This window comes from Equus quagga, chromosome 5 (genome assembly GCF_021613505.1).
Source record: "Equus quagga isolate Etosha38 chromosome 5, UCLA_HA_Equagga_1.0, whole genome shotgun sequence".
NCBI lineage: Eukaryota > Metazoa > Chordata > Mammalia > Perissodactyla > Equidae > Equus > Equus quagga.
In genome coordinates, this window is record NC_060271.1 from 29375024 (window position 1) to 29388651 (window position 13628).

Consider the following 13628-nt stretch of genomic DNA (forward strand, 5'->3'; position numbering starts at 1 on the left):
TAGATGCTGGTGAAGAAGCAGTGAAGAAGAAGATAAGGCCCCTGCCCTCATGGCCCTTGTAGTCTAGTAGGGGAGACAGACAGCTAAACAGGTAAAGACAGTACAATGTAATTAGTGCCTGAAGCAGGTTATATGAGCCCAGAAGAGGGGACCCTAAGCTGTTCTTACATGAAGGGGGTGGGGGGTCAGGGAAAGCTTTTGAGAGGAGGTGGCATTTAAATTGAGACTTGAGGGTCAAAGTGAGAAGCTTGGACACTCCTTTAATTAATTAATTAATTAATTAATTAATTAAATTTTGCTGAGGAAGATTCACCCTGACCTAATGTGTGTCAGTCTTCCTCTATTTTGTATGTGGGTCACCACCACAGCATGGTCCACACCTGGGAACCGAACCTGGGCTGCTGAACCGGAGCATGCTGAATTTAACCACTAGGCCACAGGGCCGGCCCCTGGACACACCTTTAAATTGACATTCTTTGAATACTTGGTCAATGGTTATTTAGAGCAGAGGTTGCGTGCTGTTTGGGTGAAGGGCAGAGAAGGAGGCCCCAGGTAACTGCACTTAGCTTGTCGATGGTCCTGAGTAATCGGGCCCCGGACAAACCTGTAGACCCCATTCAGCAAAAGACTAAAGGCCTGCTACTCAGCGTAGGCCCGAATGTCATCTTGCTGCTAACCTCCCAGCCCCAAAGCCTTACCTATGTTTTCCTCCCAGCAGTGTACAGAGCTCCCTGAACAGTGCTAGTAAATGTAATATTCCCCACCATGTATAGGAGCCTAAGAGGGAGGCACTGCCCCAGGCACTGGGGCCGTGGCCATGAGCAGAACAGGCACAGGGTCTGCTCACCACGGAGCTAACCTTCTTATTTACTTCCACAAGGATCGTGGAAAGAGACACATAAACACAGTGGTGGAAAGTGCCATGAAGAAGAAGCTCTAGAGCCCACGAGGCTTGTTAGTAGGCAGGGAGTAGAGGTCGGAGGCTGGAAGCTCTCTCTGAGCACGTGACATTTATGCTGAGAAATGACTGATGAGTAGCAACTAGCCGAGTGAGCAGTGGAGGGAAGAGCACCCTAGGCAGTGGGAATATATGTGCCCAGCTGCTCTACCCAGGATTGAGCTGGAAGTTTAAATCAGGAGTTGGGGGAAGCAATGCAGGGGAAAGTTTTAGGAAGGTCCATGGTGGCTATAGACACAAGCCTTGTCTCCAGCCCAACTTTAACAATAATAAAGCCCCTATCTTTTTTCTTTTATCACTCCTTTTTTAAAAAAAATTATTTTATTGCGATCATATTGGCTTATAACACTGTGTAAATTTCAGGTGTACATTATTATATATCAGGTTCTGTATAGACTGCATCGTGCTCACCACCAATAGTCTAGTTTTCATCTGTCCCCACACAATGTGCCCCTTTACCCCTCTCACCCTCCCCCATCCCCTTCCCTCTGGTAACCACTACTCTGTTCTCCTTATCCATGTGTTTGTTGTCTTCCACATATGAGTGAAATCTTACAGTATTTGTCTTCCTCTCTCTGGCTTATTTCACTTAGCATAATACCCTCAAGCTCCATCCATGTTGTCGCAAGTGGCATGATTTTGTCTTTTATTATTGCTGAGTAGTATTCCACTGTGTATACATACTTCATCTTCTTTATCCATTCATCCATTGATGGGCATTTTGGTTGCTTCCACATCTTGGCTACTGTGAATATTGTTGTGATGGCAAAGCCCATATCTTTATCTCCCCATCTGTCTGATTCCTGTTCCTATTTCCTACCAGGACCAGATCCTAATTGAAGGGGGAAGAGGTGAGATGATCAGCCTTAAAATGCCAACACAAGGGAGGGGCCAGATCCTGGAGGGTTGTGTAGACCATGTTATGCTATGTTATGTTACGGATTCGGAGATAAAAGCAATGGATCATCAAAGGTTTTTTTTTATGTTGTGGTAAAATATACATAATGTAAAATTTGCTGGTTTAATCCTTTTTAAGTGTACAGTTCAGTGGCATTAAGTACATTCACACTGTTGTGCAACCATTGCTACTCTCTATCTCCAGAAGTTTTTCATCTTCCCAAACTGAAACTCTGCACCCATTAAATAATAACTCCCTGTTCTTGTCCCCTCAGCCCCTGGCAACCACTATTCTACTTTCTATCTTTATGAAGTTGACTATTCTAGGTAACTCAAATAAGCATTCTATGATATATAACAATATTTGTTGTTTTCTGCCTGGTTTCTTTCACTTAGCACAATGTCTTCAAGGTTCAGCTATGTTGTAGCATGTGTCAGAATTTCTTCATTTTTAAGGCTGAATAATCTTCCATTGTATGCATATATCACATTTTGTTTATCCATTCATCCATTGATTTTTTTTTTTTTTGAGGAAGATTAGCCCTAAGCTAACTGCTGCCAATCCTCCTCTTTTTGCTGAGGAAGACTGGCCCTGAGCTAACATCCGTGCCCATCTTCCTCTACTTTCTATGTGGGATGCCTACCACAGTATGGCTTGCCAAGTGGTGCCATGTCCGCACCCGGGATCCGAACCAGCGAACCCAGGGCCACCGAAGCAGAACTTGCGAACTTAACCACTGCGCTACCAGGCCAGCCCCTCATTGATTTTTGTTTATCCATTCCATCACCAAACACTTTCATCACCAAAGGGTTTTAAGTACAGGTTTAAAACATGATCAGATTTCCAGTTTAAAAGATCACTTAGCTGCCAGCTGGAGATTGGACCAAGGATGTGCAAGAAGGACGTAGGGAGGTCAGTTGCAAAGGTCTAGATGAGAGATGAAGGTGGTGCGGACTAGGCTGTGGTCAGGGAGAAGGACAGGGGGGACATTGCAGATTTGGAAGTCTGCGGTGGGAAAGAGGAATCATTCAGGAGTACTGGCCAGAACTCAGTTTTCCTTAAGGACCAGAGCAGAGGGAGTCCATTGAGCTGCAGATAAGATGCCCTCTCTCCACATCTCAGCGCTTCCTGCTCATGAGCTCTGCTTTGTGGGGAACTCAGACTGAACCACCAAGAAACTTTTTGACGTTGTAAAGCTGAGTCCCAAACTCAGGACCAAGAGAGGTTCTGTCTTGTGAGTTCTTCTCATGCCAGTCAGGCTTGTGGAGACACGCTGTGTACCACTGCATTATCTGCTGAAGGTTCTAGCTCAAATTCTGGCTAAATTGCAGGTGATTCTAGCTAAGAAGGCGGGTTACTGAGCTGGACTCTAGTTATGCTGTGTGCTCATAGCTTGCTTCTCCCACTGCTGGCGGAGCTATACAACCTTTTAGCAAAGCAATTTGTCAATATTTACCAAATACTCTTTCAAAAATCCATCCCACTTCTGAGAGTCTAGCCTAAGGAGATCATTAAAAATGTGGCATTCCCTGTAGCACTATTGATAGCAGTGAGAAACTAAAAGAAAATATGCGTCCAGCAATATATCCTTAGGATGGGATATTCTGCAGCCATTAAAACATAGGCATTCTCATGCCACAACTAGAAGGACCCACAACTAAGATGTACAACTATGTACTGGGGGCATTTGGGGAGATAAAGCAGAAGAAAAAAAAAAGATTGGCAACCATTGTTAGCTCAGGTGCCACTCTTTAAAAAAAAATAGGCATTCTCAAAAGAGCAAATCCTGTTAAACAGGTGAAACTAATCTATGGGGAAGAGGGGTGGTTATTGATGGGGAAAGTGAAGGAGTCTTCTGGGGTGATGGAAATGTTCTGTATCTTGATCTGGGTTATATGGGTAGATACGTATGTAAAAGTTCATTGAACTCTACGCTTCATGTTTGCGTTGTCTGCTGTATGTAAACGAGACCTTAAAGTAAAAGAATGAGTTCTGAAGGCAATGTAGGGTGCCCACTAGAATGTAAGCTCCCAGAGAGAAGCGGTTTGTCTGTTCTCCTGGCTGCTGTGTGCTCAGAGCCTAGAACAATGCTCAACACACAGTAGACCCTCGGAAAAAACCTATTGGCTTGTTATAGAAAATGCTTAGGATAGGGGCTGGCCCCGTGGCCGAGTGGTTAAGTTCGCGCGCTCCGCTGCAGGCGGCCCAGTGTTTCGTTAGTTCGCAATCCTGGGCGCGGACGTGGCACTGCTCATCAGACCACGCTGAGGCGGCGTCCCACATGCCACAACTAGAAGGACCCACAACGAAGAATACACAACTATGTACCGGGGGGCTTTGGGGAGAAAAAGGAAAAAATAAAAAAAAATAAAAAAATAAAAGAAAATGCTTAGGATAAAGCATTAAATGAAAAAAATTCCCAAATTTGCACAACTATTAAGTACATTATGATTACAATGTTGTAAAAATGATGGACAGGAAAACAATCAGAGGGAAATGAAGTGAAATGGTGTTGGTTGGGTTAAATGGTGGGATTACAGGAGGTGATTTTTAGTTTCTTTGATGAATGTCTTCTTTCCATCCTGTCTGTGATTCTGTGTGTAACATTATTTGGAAATAGCAGCTAACATTGAGTGAGTGCTTATTCTGTGCCAGGCTTTACACTTCATAAATGTACGCTTTAAATTTTTTAACTTGGGGCTGGCCGGGTGGCGCAGCGGTTGAGTTCGCATGTTTCGCTTCTCAGCGGCCCAGGGGTCGTCGGTTCGGATCCCGGGTGTGGACATGTCACCGCTTGGCAAAAGCCATGCTGTGGTAGGTGTCCCACGTATAAAGTAGAGGAAGATGGGCATGGATGTTAGCTCAGGGCTGGTCTTCCTCAGCAAAAAAAGAGAAGGATTGGCAGTTGTTAGGTCAGGGCTAATCTTCCTCAAAAACAAAAAAAACACGACTTTTTTTAACTCATTTAATTTTCACAACTCTATTAAGTAGGTGTTTATCCCTATTTTACAGGTGGGGAAACTGGCTCAGATAAGTTAAAGAATCTCACCAAAGCCACACAGCCCTAAGTGGCAGACCTGGGAGGGAGGCCCAGCAGCAGTCTGGCTCCAGTGGTGAAGCAACACTATGCCACACTGCCCCTCAAGAGCTAATGTCAAAAACCTGAATTCAAGGCCTTCGTGACTGTGAGCCCCTGGACAAATGGGCCTCTTTGCTCCCCTCGCCCTGTGGTTGACCCTGTCTCCTGGGAGGCCCCAAATGGTCAAGCACTCGAAGGAATGGAGAGGTGAGTGAGGGATGGAGGCCAGAACCGGAAGAGAAGAGGTGAGCACAGAGGTCAAGTCCTGCTCCAAGCAGAGCCGTGTTTTCCCCGGGCAGGAACAGATGTTCCGGTCACCCTGTTCTGCACTCCAGAAACCCAGGGAGAGCCCCTCTCCCCAGCTGGCCCTGTCCCTGCCCCCCCGGGGCTGTCACGAGGCCTGGACCAACAGGCCTGGTTCTGCTGTCCACGGGAAAGGCGGCTTCCTGGAAGCTCATCCCCTCCCCCACCGCATCCAGTCAACTCTGTTCCTGGAAGTTGAAGGAACTGGGCCACAGTGTCACCATGGCCGGAGCCCATGCCTGTCTTTGGCTCTCACCACCCACAGGAGGGCTTGGTGTTGCTGGCAGATAGGATTTGAGTTCCTGCCCAGCCACTCACCTGTTGTGTGGCCTGGGGCAAGTTACTTGACCTCTCACGAGCCTCAGTTTCCTCACATATAACATGGAGATACTAAAAGTACCTGAAGGAATTGAACAATGTGGGTGACGCACTTGGCACCATGGCCTGGCACCCCACAGCACTCAAAACAGGGTAACTGTTGTATTATTATTATCCGGCTACCCTCATCCTCTTCAGGGCCATGGAAGGCTTGAAGAGATGGGCCGACGAGGCATTCAAATGTCTTGGCTGCCAGGAGGGAATGCCTTTCTAATCAGCACACACGTCAGAGTCTAGTTATTAATACCCAGCCGGCCCCACCAGCTCTTGGATGTAGCATTCCAAAGACGAGGTGGAGAGGTGGGGAGGATGGGGCTGGGGAACAGGTGGCTGAGGCCGGAGGGCCGAGGGCCGAGGGCTGGAGCAGGAGCCCTCCCTCTGCATGGGAGCAACCCTTCCCAGCCTAGCAGGCAGCACTTGGCCCTTCTCCCGCCAGACAGCCTCCACCTGCAGTCTAGGGTCTGGGAAGGTGCGAAATTCCGGCATGAAGTTGAGCTCCTGGCAGTCAAATCCTGAGTCCCCTGAGGGCACAGCACTGTCCTTCCGGGGATCCAATGCCCAAGTGAGCAGGGTCCCCCACAAGAGACAAATCAACTCACGGAATTGTGGAGTGTCGAAGGTAGCAGGGGGCTGAGAGAGCCCTCACCTGCCCTGGGGGCTTCGAGCCCAGCCTCTGGGCTCAGACAGACCAGGGTGACTGGGAACCTCTATCTATATTCCTCAGACTCGGTTTCCTCACTGTTAACCGGGAATTATTATTATAATTTTCTGCCCCTTCCTGTAATATCAACATTTTTATTTGGCTGTTGAAAGAACAAATTCCTATACAGCGCAGAGCTCTGCGTGCAGCAGGCGTTCAACACCTTCATTTCACACTGACTTCCTTCTGTTCCTTCCCGTGTCAGTGGTGGCAGACCTCAAGGAACAAAGATCTTCCAAGAATTTCCCATTCCCCAACCTGAGCTAACAATTGTATCAGACAATGCTTCTTTGCCTTCTTATATTGATTTTAAAAAGATTAACAACCTTATTTTTTTTTAGAGCATTTTTAGGTGCACAGCAAAATGGAGCAGAAAGTACAGATAGTCCCCATATACCTCCTGCACCCCCCGACAGCCTTCCCGACTGTGTGCACCAGACGGGTACATTTGTTACAATCAGTGAACCAGCAATGACATGTCATCACCCAAAGCCCGTAGTTTACATTAGACTTCACTCTTGGTGTGTATGGGTTTTGACAAATGTGTAGTGGCCTATATCCACCATTATAGTATCATACAGAATATTTTCACTGCCCTAAAAAGTCCATGTAATTCACCTCTCCATTCTTTTCTGTCCTCAGATCCCTGGCAACCTCTGAACTTTTTACTGTCTTCGTGTTTTTGCCTTTTCCAGAATGTCCTATTGTTGGAATCATACAGTATATAGCCTCTTCAGATGGACTTTTTTCAGTTAGTAATACACGTTTAAATTTCCTCCTTGTCTTTATGTGGCTTGATGGCTCTTTTTTTTAGTGCTGAATAATATTCTATTGTATGGTTGTACCACAGTTTATTTATCCATTCACCTACTAAAGGGCATCTTGGTTGCTTCCAAGTTTTGGCAAATATGAATAAAGCTGCTATACAGATTCACGTGCAGGTGCTTGTGTGGACGTAAGTTTTCAACTGATTTGGGTAAATACCAAAGAACATGATTGCCGATTGTATGGGAAGAGTATGTTTAGTCTTGTAAGAAATTGCCAAACTGTCTTCCAAAGTGGCTGCACCATTTCGCACTCCCACCAGCAGTGAGTGAGAGCTCCTCTTGCTCCGCATCCTCCCCGGCATTTGGTGTTGTCAGGCTTCAGATTTGGGTCATTCTGATGGGTTTAGCGGTATCTCCTTGTTGTTTTCATTCGCCATTCCCTAATGACGTATGATGGTGAGCATCTTTTCATATGCTTATTTGTCATCTCTATATCTTCTTTGCTGAGCTATTCAGATCTTTGGCCCATGTTTTAATTGGGTTGTTCATTTTCTTATTGCTGAGTTTTAAGAGTTCTTTGTATATGTTGAATAAGAGTTCTTTATCAAATATGTCTTTCGCAAATATTTTCTCCCAGTCTGTGGCTTGTTGTCTCATTCTCCTGATTGATTTTTTTTTTAATGATTCAATTTTTTTTTCCTGTTGTTAAAAAAATATTTTTATAAGTATATGTCACATGAATAGCAGAAAGGCTTGACTTTGCCAATGCCTTCATTCACAAGGGGCCCACTTTTGGCAGGTGTACCAGCCGATGTGGCATCCTGCAAGTACAGTATTGTGGCCCAGAGAGGGAATGTGACTTGCTTGAGATTGCACAGCCTGCTTCACTAAGATGATACATCCATGTCACGTGCATAACCTGCGAGTAATCAGAGAACTGTCTTGTTTGGTCTGTATGAGACTCCTGGAATGCTGCTTCTCTTTTCTTGACTTTTGAAAAATTGCAGAAAAATAACGTGACAACAGCAGATATTTTTTGAAAAGGAAAACATTGAAAAAAACTACCCACGATCACACCACCCCAAAAAATGAACTATTTCACTTTTCTGAGAATTTTGTCTCTCTAGCAAAGGTTGGGACAAGGTACACAGTTACTGTAACGATTATCACCTTAGTGTCTCCTGTACATTTGCATTTTACTTTTTTCCAGATTTTAGTTTTCAAAATGATATTTTAGAATGGCAGCATGATATTCTGTCTGTTCCTGAAAGATGCCCAGCTTGCTGCTGCTCTGTCTCGAATGGGCTTCCCCCAGGCTGCCACACTCCCGGCTCCTCCACATCGTTCGGGTCACCTCCTGGGGGGGCCTTCCTTGAATGTCTTATCTAAAACAGTCCCCCTGATTGCAAGTCTCTCTCCATCCCATTATCCTGTTTTATTCTCTTGAAAGCATTTATGACTATCAGAAATTCTCTTTGTTCTTGTGTCTGTCTTCTCCCACTACAATATGAGCTTCATGAGGACAGGGAACTCTTCCGTCTTGCTTGCTCTGTATTTCCAGTGCCTACAACAATGCCAGACACATGGTAGGAGCTCGATAAATCTTTATTTAAATGACTCAAGAATTCAGAAGACCACAATTTTCCAAGTTGGTCATTGACCATCCATTTTTTTTAACTTATTAGTCAATGCTGCAGTAGGCATCTTGGAGATTCAGTTTATCAAGGGTTTTGGGAGGAGGGCTTTGGCAAAAGCTTTGGGTTCCTCTCCCATCTCTGTCATTTACTCACTTTGTGATGTTGGCCAGCATATTTAACTTCTCTGACTCTAGATTTCCTTATTTGGAATGAGGGTAATATTAGTGCCTACCTCGTATGGTTACTGTGAGGATTGAATAAACATAATACCCATAAGTGCTTAGCACAATGCCCATGAAATACAGAGCAAATAACATTGGCCATCTGTTACCAGTGCCCTAAGTACTTTCCGGGTTTTGTCTCATGTCACCCTCAAAACCGTCCTATTTGCTGGTCACTTGACCAGGCTTATCTTGCGAAAATCCATCAGGCTGCAACTTATTTGCATACTTTTCTGTATTTGGATTATAGTTAATAAAAAGTTTGCTTAACAACAGCAACAAAAGCCCCATGAGGTAGGAAGCTTTATCATCCCCATTTTACAGATGAAGAAACTAAGGCTCAAAGAGGTTAAGTCACTGGCTCCAGATCACAGAGAACAGGTGGTGAGGCTGAGGCTGTGGAGCCCCTGCTCTTAACCACAGCTCTTCATGCCCTGCTCACGGCCTGGCCTGATCAAACACTCATTAACCAGTACCTTTTATTATTGTTATTAACATTTAACATTTTTGTTGTTTAAGTTTTTTCTTCCTTTTTTTGGTGAGGAAGATTCGCCTTGAGCTAACATCTATTGCCAATCTTCCTATTTTTTTTTTGCTTGAGGAAGATTAACCCTGAGCTAACATCTGTTTTCCTCTATTTTGTATGTGGGTCACCACCACAGCATGGCACTGATGAGCGCTGTAGGTCCTTGCCTGGGATCTGAACCCATGAACCCAGGCTGCTGAAGCGAGTGTGTTGAACTTCAGCACTGCGCCACAGGGCCAGCTCCTTTTTCTTCTATTTTAAATAATGCTTCAAAGTATGTCTTTGGGCATTTATGGCTTTTCTCTGCTTTTGGATTATTTCACTTAGATACAATCCCAAGGGTAGAATTAACTGGGGGAAATGGGGCCCAGAGAGGTGAAGTGATTTGCCCAAGGTCACATAAAAGTAGTGGTTCTTGGAGCAGGGCCATCATGCAGAGTTGCATAGGTTGTTCATTTCACAAGGGAACTGGGTCCAGGGGTGAGTGGGCTTCCTATAGGAGGCAAGAGCTAAGGCTTGGGCAGAGTGTGAATGGGCAGAGGAGAGAGAGGGCATTCCAAGTGGAGGCACACAGGAGGGGAGACTGAGGAGGGTGTGATGGGGGAAATAACGGGAAACTAGTCTCAAAGGAGTAGAGAATCAGAAAAAGGGGGATATTAGGAAATAGGTGGGGCTGGACCATTCACTCATTCCACAAATATTAGCTAGGCTCCTACTGTATGCCAGGAGCTGTGGCTATAGCAGTAAACAAGGCCATCCAATCCCCCTACTCATGGAACAGATACTTTCTTGGGTGATACTTTCTCCACTTATAGACAGATAATTGATAAGGAAATTGAGTAAAACAAGTATAGATTGTGATAAATATAAAGAAAGAATCAAACAGGTGCTGAGTCCAACAGGTGCTGAGTCCAGAAGTAATGAGATGGGGACTTATTTAAATAGAGCAGCTAAAGAAAGCCTCTTTGGAGAGGTGATGTCTCAGTTGAGAAAAGGAAGACTATTCCAGGCAGAGCAGACAGCACATGCAAAGGCCCTGAGGTGGGTACTACAGAGAGGCCACTCAAAGCCATGCAGAAGAGGGTCTTGAGGGGTTGTAAGTTCAGAAGTAATTTCAGACAGTCAGTTTTGCAAAGGACTCTTCCCTCCATTCCAGGCTGATCTTTCTTCTGAGTTCAGTCTTACTTTTCCATATGTATGCTGGTTGACCCCACAGAGCAGTCACCTTAAAGTCATGTGTCTTTCCCAACCAGCTCCCCATCTCCAGTTGTCCTTCTAGTTCTCTACAGTCATCTAGACTGTTGCCAAGCTCCTTGGTCCTTCCTTCCTCATTCTCTCACTTCTGTCCCTTCTTTGGCCACCTTCCTAGACCAGGGAGCCAGCCAGGTACTGTGGTGCAGTAGGCCATGCACAGTAGGCACTTTAGGGGCACACAGACCTGGTTCGCATCCCAGCTCTACCATTCAGTTAACTTCCCTGGGCCTTAGTTTACTGGTCTATAAGGGGAGTTATACCCTGCTGGGGGTGGGGGAGTGAAATGAGATGATGATGTCAGTGACAGCAGCTGGCACACAGTAGGTATTTTCTAAATGACGGTGTCTTGCCCTTCCCTATCAATCTTGAGAACTGTCTTAGTTCTTGTACCTTGGCTCTTCATATTTGGGAAGCAGAGAGATGGTAAAGATCTGGGGTAACCACCGACTCCCTAATTTTCTCTCTGGAGGAACCAAACCCCCAAGAATCCCCTTTTTCAAAGTATTTTAAACAGATAGCTTAATTTGTCATCATAATACCTATCTATCATTAACTGAGGGTTTGCTACGTGCTGGTTCCTGTGCGAAGTGCCTTATATGTGCTCTCTTTTCATCCTCATGACAGCCCTATGAAGGAATTTCCATCATTATCCCCATTTTATAGTTCAGGAAACTGAGGTTCAGGAAAGTAAAGTTACTGGTTTAAAAATCGCATAGCTGGGGCTGGCCTGGTGGTGCAGTGGTTAAGCTTGTGCGTTGCGCTTTGCTGGCCCAGGGTTTGCCGATTCGGATCCCAGGCGTGGAACTAGCACCACTTCTCAAGCCATGCTGTGGTGGGCATCCCACATATAAAATAGAGGAAGATGGGCATGGATGTTAGCTCAGGGCCAGTCTTCCTCAGCAAATAGAGGAGGATTGGCGGCAGATGTTAGCTCAGAGCTAATCTTCCTCAAAAAAAAAAAAAAATCACAAAGCTACTTACGGGATGAAATTGGGACTTAAGCCCACATTTTTCTGGTGCCAAAAAATCCCAAAAAACAAAAAACTCTGTATACCCAACCACTAGGGCATCCTGCCTCACAGCCCATTAGGCAAAAGCAGGGAGGGCCAACATGTTTCACTTCCTGGACGACAGGAGGCCCAGACTGGGGAGAGATTTTTCTGAGTCCCATAATGGACTGGACACTAAGCCAGGCTGTGGTGGGCCTGGCCCCAGACCCCAGACTTGCTCCAGCAGAGCAAACTGGGAGATCTGAGACCTCAGGGTGGCCCAGCCCTTCCTCCCTGAGCTGGAACGCCTCCCCAGAGCAACGGAGCCATAAACACAAGCAGCTCTTTCAACGGGACACTGAGCCTGAGTCACGCAGTATTTATAGACGGGCCTCCTCTCCTCTCCTCAGCTTTGCCAGGACTTATCAGGTTCACTTGGGGCTCAGAGGGTGACAACCTGTTTATCATCCAAGGTGCCCAGGCTGGCTGTTGGGACATCCTCCGAGAACGAGGTTTGGAGGCCTGCCCGTGTTTAGACCTGACCTGACCCCCACACCAGACTGAGGCAACTCTCCCTACCGGAGTTGTTCCACCTTCTCCCCAATGTCCCTCAAGCCCGCCCCACCACAACCACATGCATGCCCAGTGAACTCATGGTCTCGCGTTAGAATGGGACGGAAATGCTTCTTCTCTCAGGAAGACCTCTTGGATTGATCTGGGAAGGTTAAAAACTTTCTCTAGTCCCATTGCTCTTTGGGAGTGCATCCTCTCATTGGTCAGACCATTGAATTAATCATCATAACATTGACCAAGGAAACTCTCTGTACCCAATATTGTGCTAAGAGTTTTAACATTACCCTTTTTAATCCTTACAATAATTTTATAAGTTGGATATTAATTTAATATCATCTTTATAGATGAGGAAACTGAGGCTCAGAGAGGTGAACTTGCCTAAGACCACACAGCCAGTAAGTAGCAGGGCCAGGCTCAAAATCTAGGCCTTCTTTGATTCCAGAGTCCAAGCTGTGGGTGACCTTGGGCACATTACTTCCCCTCTGAGCCTCGGTTTCTTTATCTGTAAAATGGAGACACTAATACCTACTTCTCACAGTTGTAAGGACTGAAGAAAACTGGTACACGGTAGGCTCACAACCACTGGCTGCTGCCCCCCACCTCCTGCCCCCAACGATCAGCGAATTAGCTGGTTCTAAGCTGCTCAGGACAATCAGCCAGGCCACATCTGGCTCTGACTTCAGGAACTTGAGTCCAGAACCCAGGCTGTTCCAGCCACTGCGCCCACCCTTGTTTCTGCCCAATAGCCAGGCTCCCTGTCCCAAGGGACTCAGAGCCCAGTGGCTGGGGTGTGTGTGGGGGGGTGAAGGGGAGAGGGAGTGAGGGGGTGGAGAGGGAATTGGGGGCTTAGGGGGTGGCTGTGTGCAGAGGCACAGTAGACTGACCAGGCTCTCACCCCTGGGATCGATTTTGGGTGGTGCCAGCCCAGGGGGCCGGATTTAGTGGTTGAGCTTTGACCCCAGCTGGGTGGCAAGGCTGCAGGAACTAGGCAGAAGCTGCTTGTGTGATTCCTGGAGGGCTGGGGGCTCCCGAGGCTCTGAGCCCTGCAAAGACCTGTGGGCTGGGTTTCTGAGTCTTTGCCAAGGGCAGCCTGCTCCTCTGTGCCGTCTTCACCGCCTCCTCCGCTAGCCCAGCGCAGAGCCACTAACTTGGGGTTCAGACTGATTTGGGTTCAAGGCCCAGCTGTTCTATGTACTACCTGTGTGACCTTGGGTGAGGTACATTACCTTGGTGTCCTGATCGAGAAATGGAGACAATCAGCTCCCTCACAGGGCTGTGATGATTAAATGGGGTCCCTGGGTAGGGCTGTGTCCCCCTCCTTCATTCTCCCTTCCCCTACGGGGGC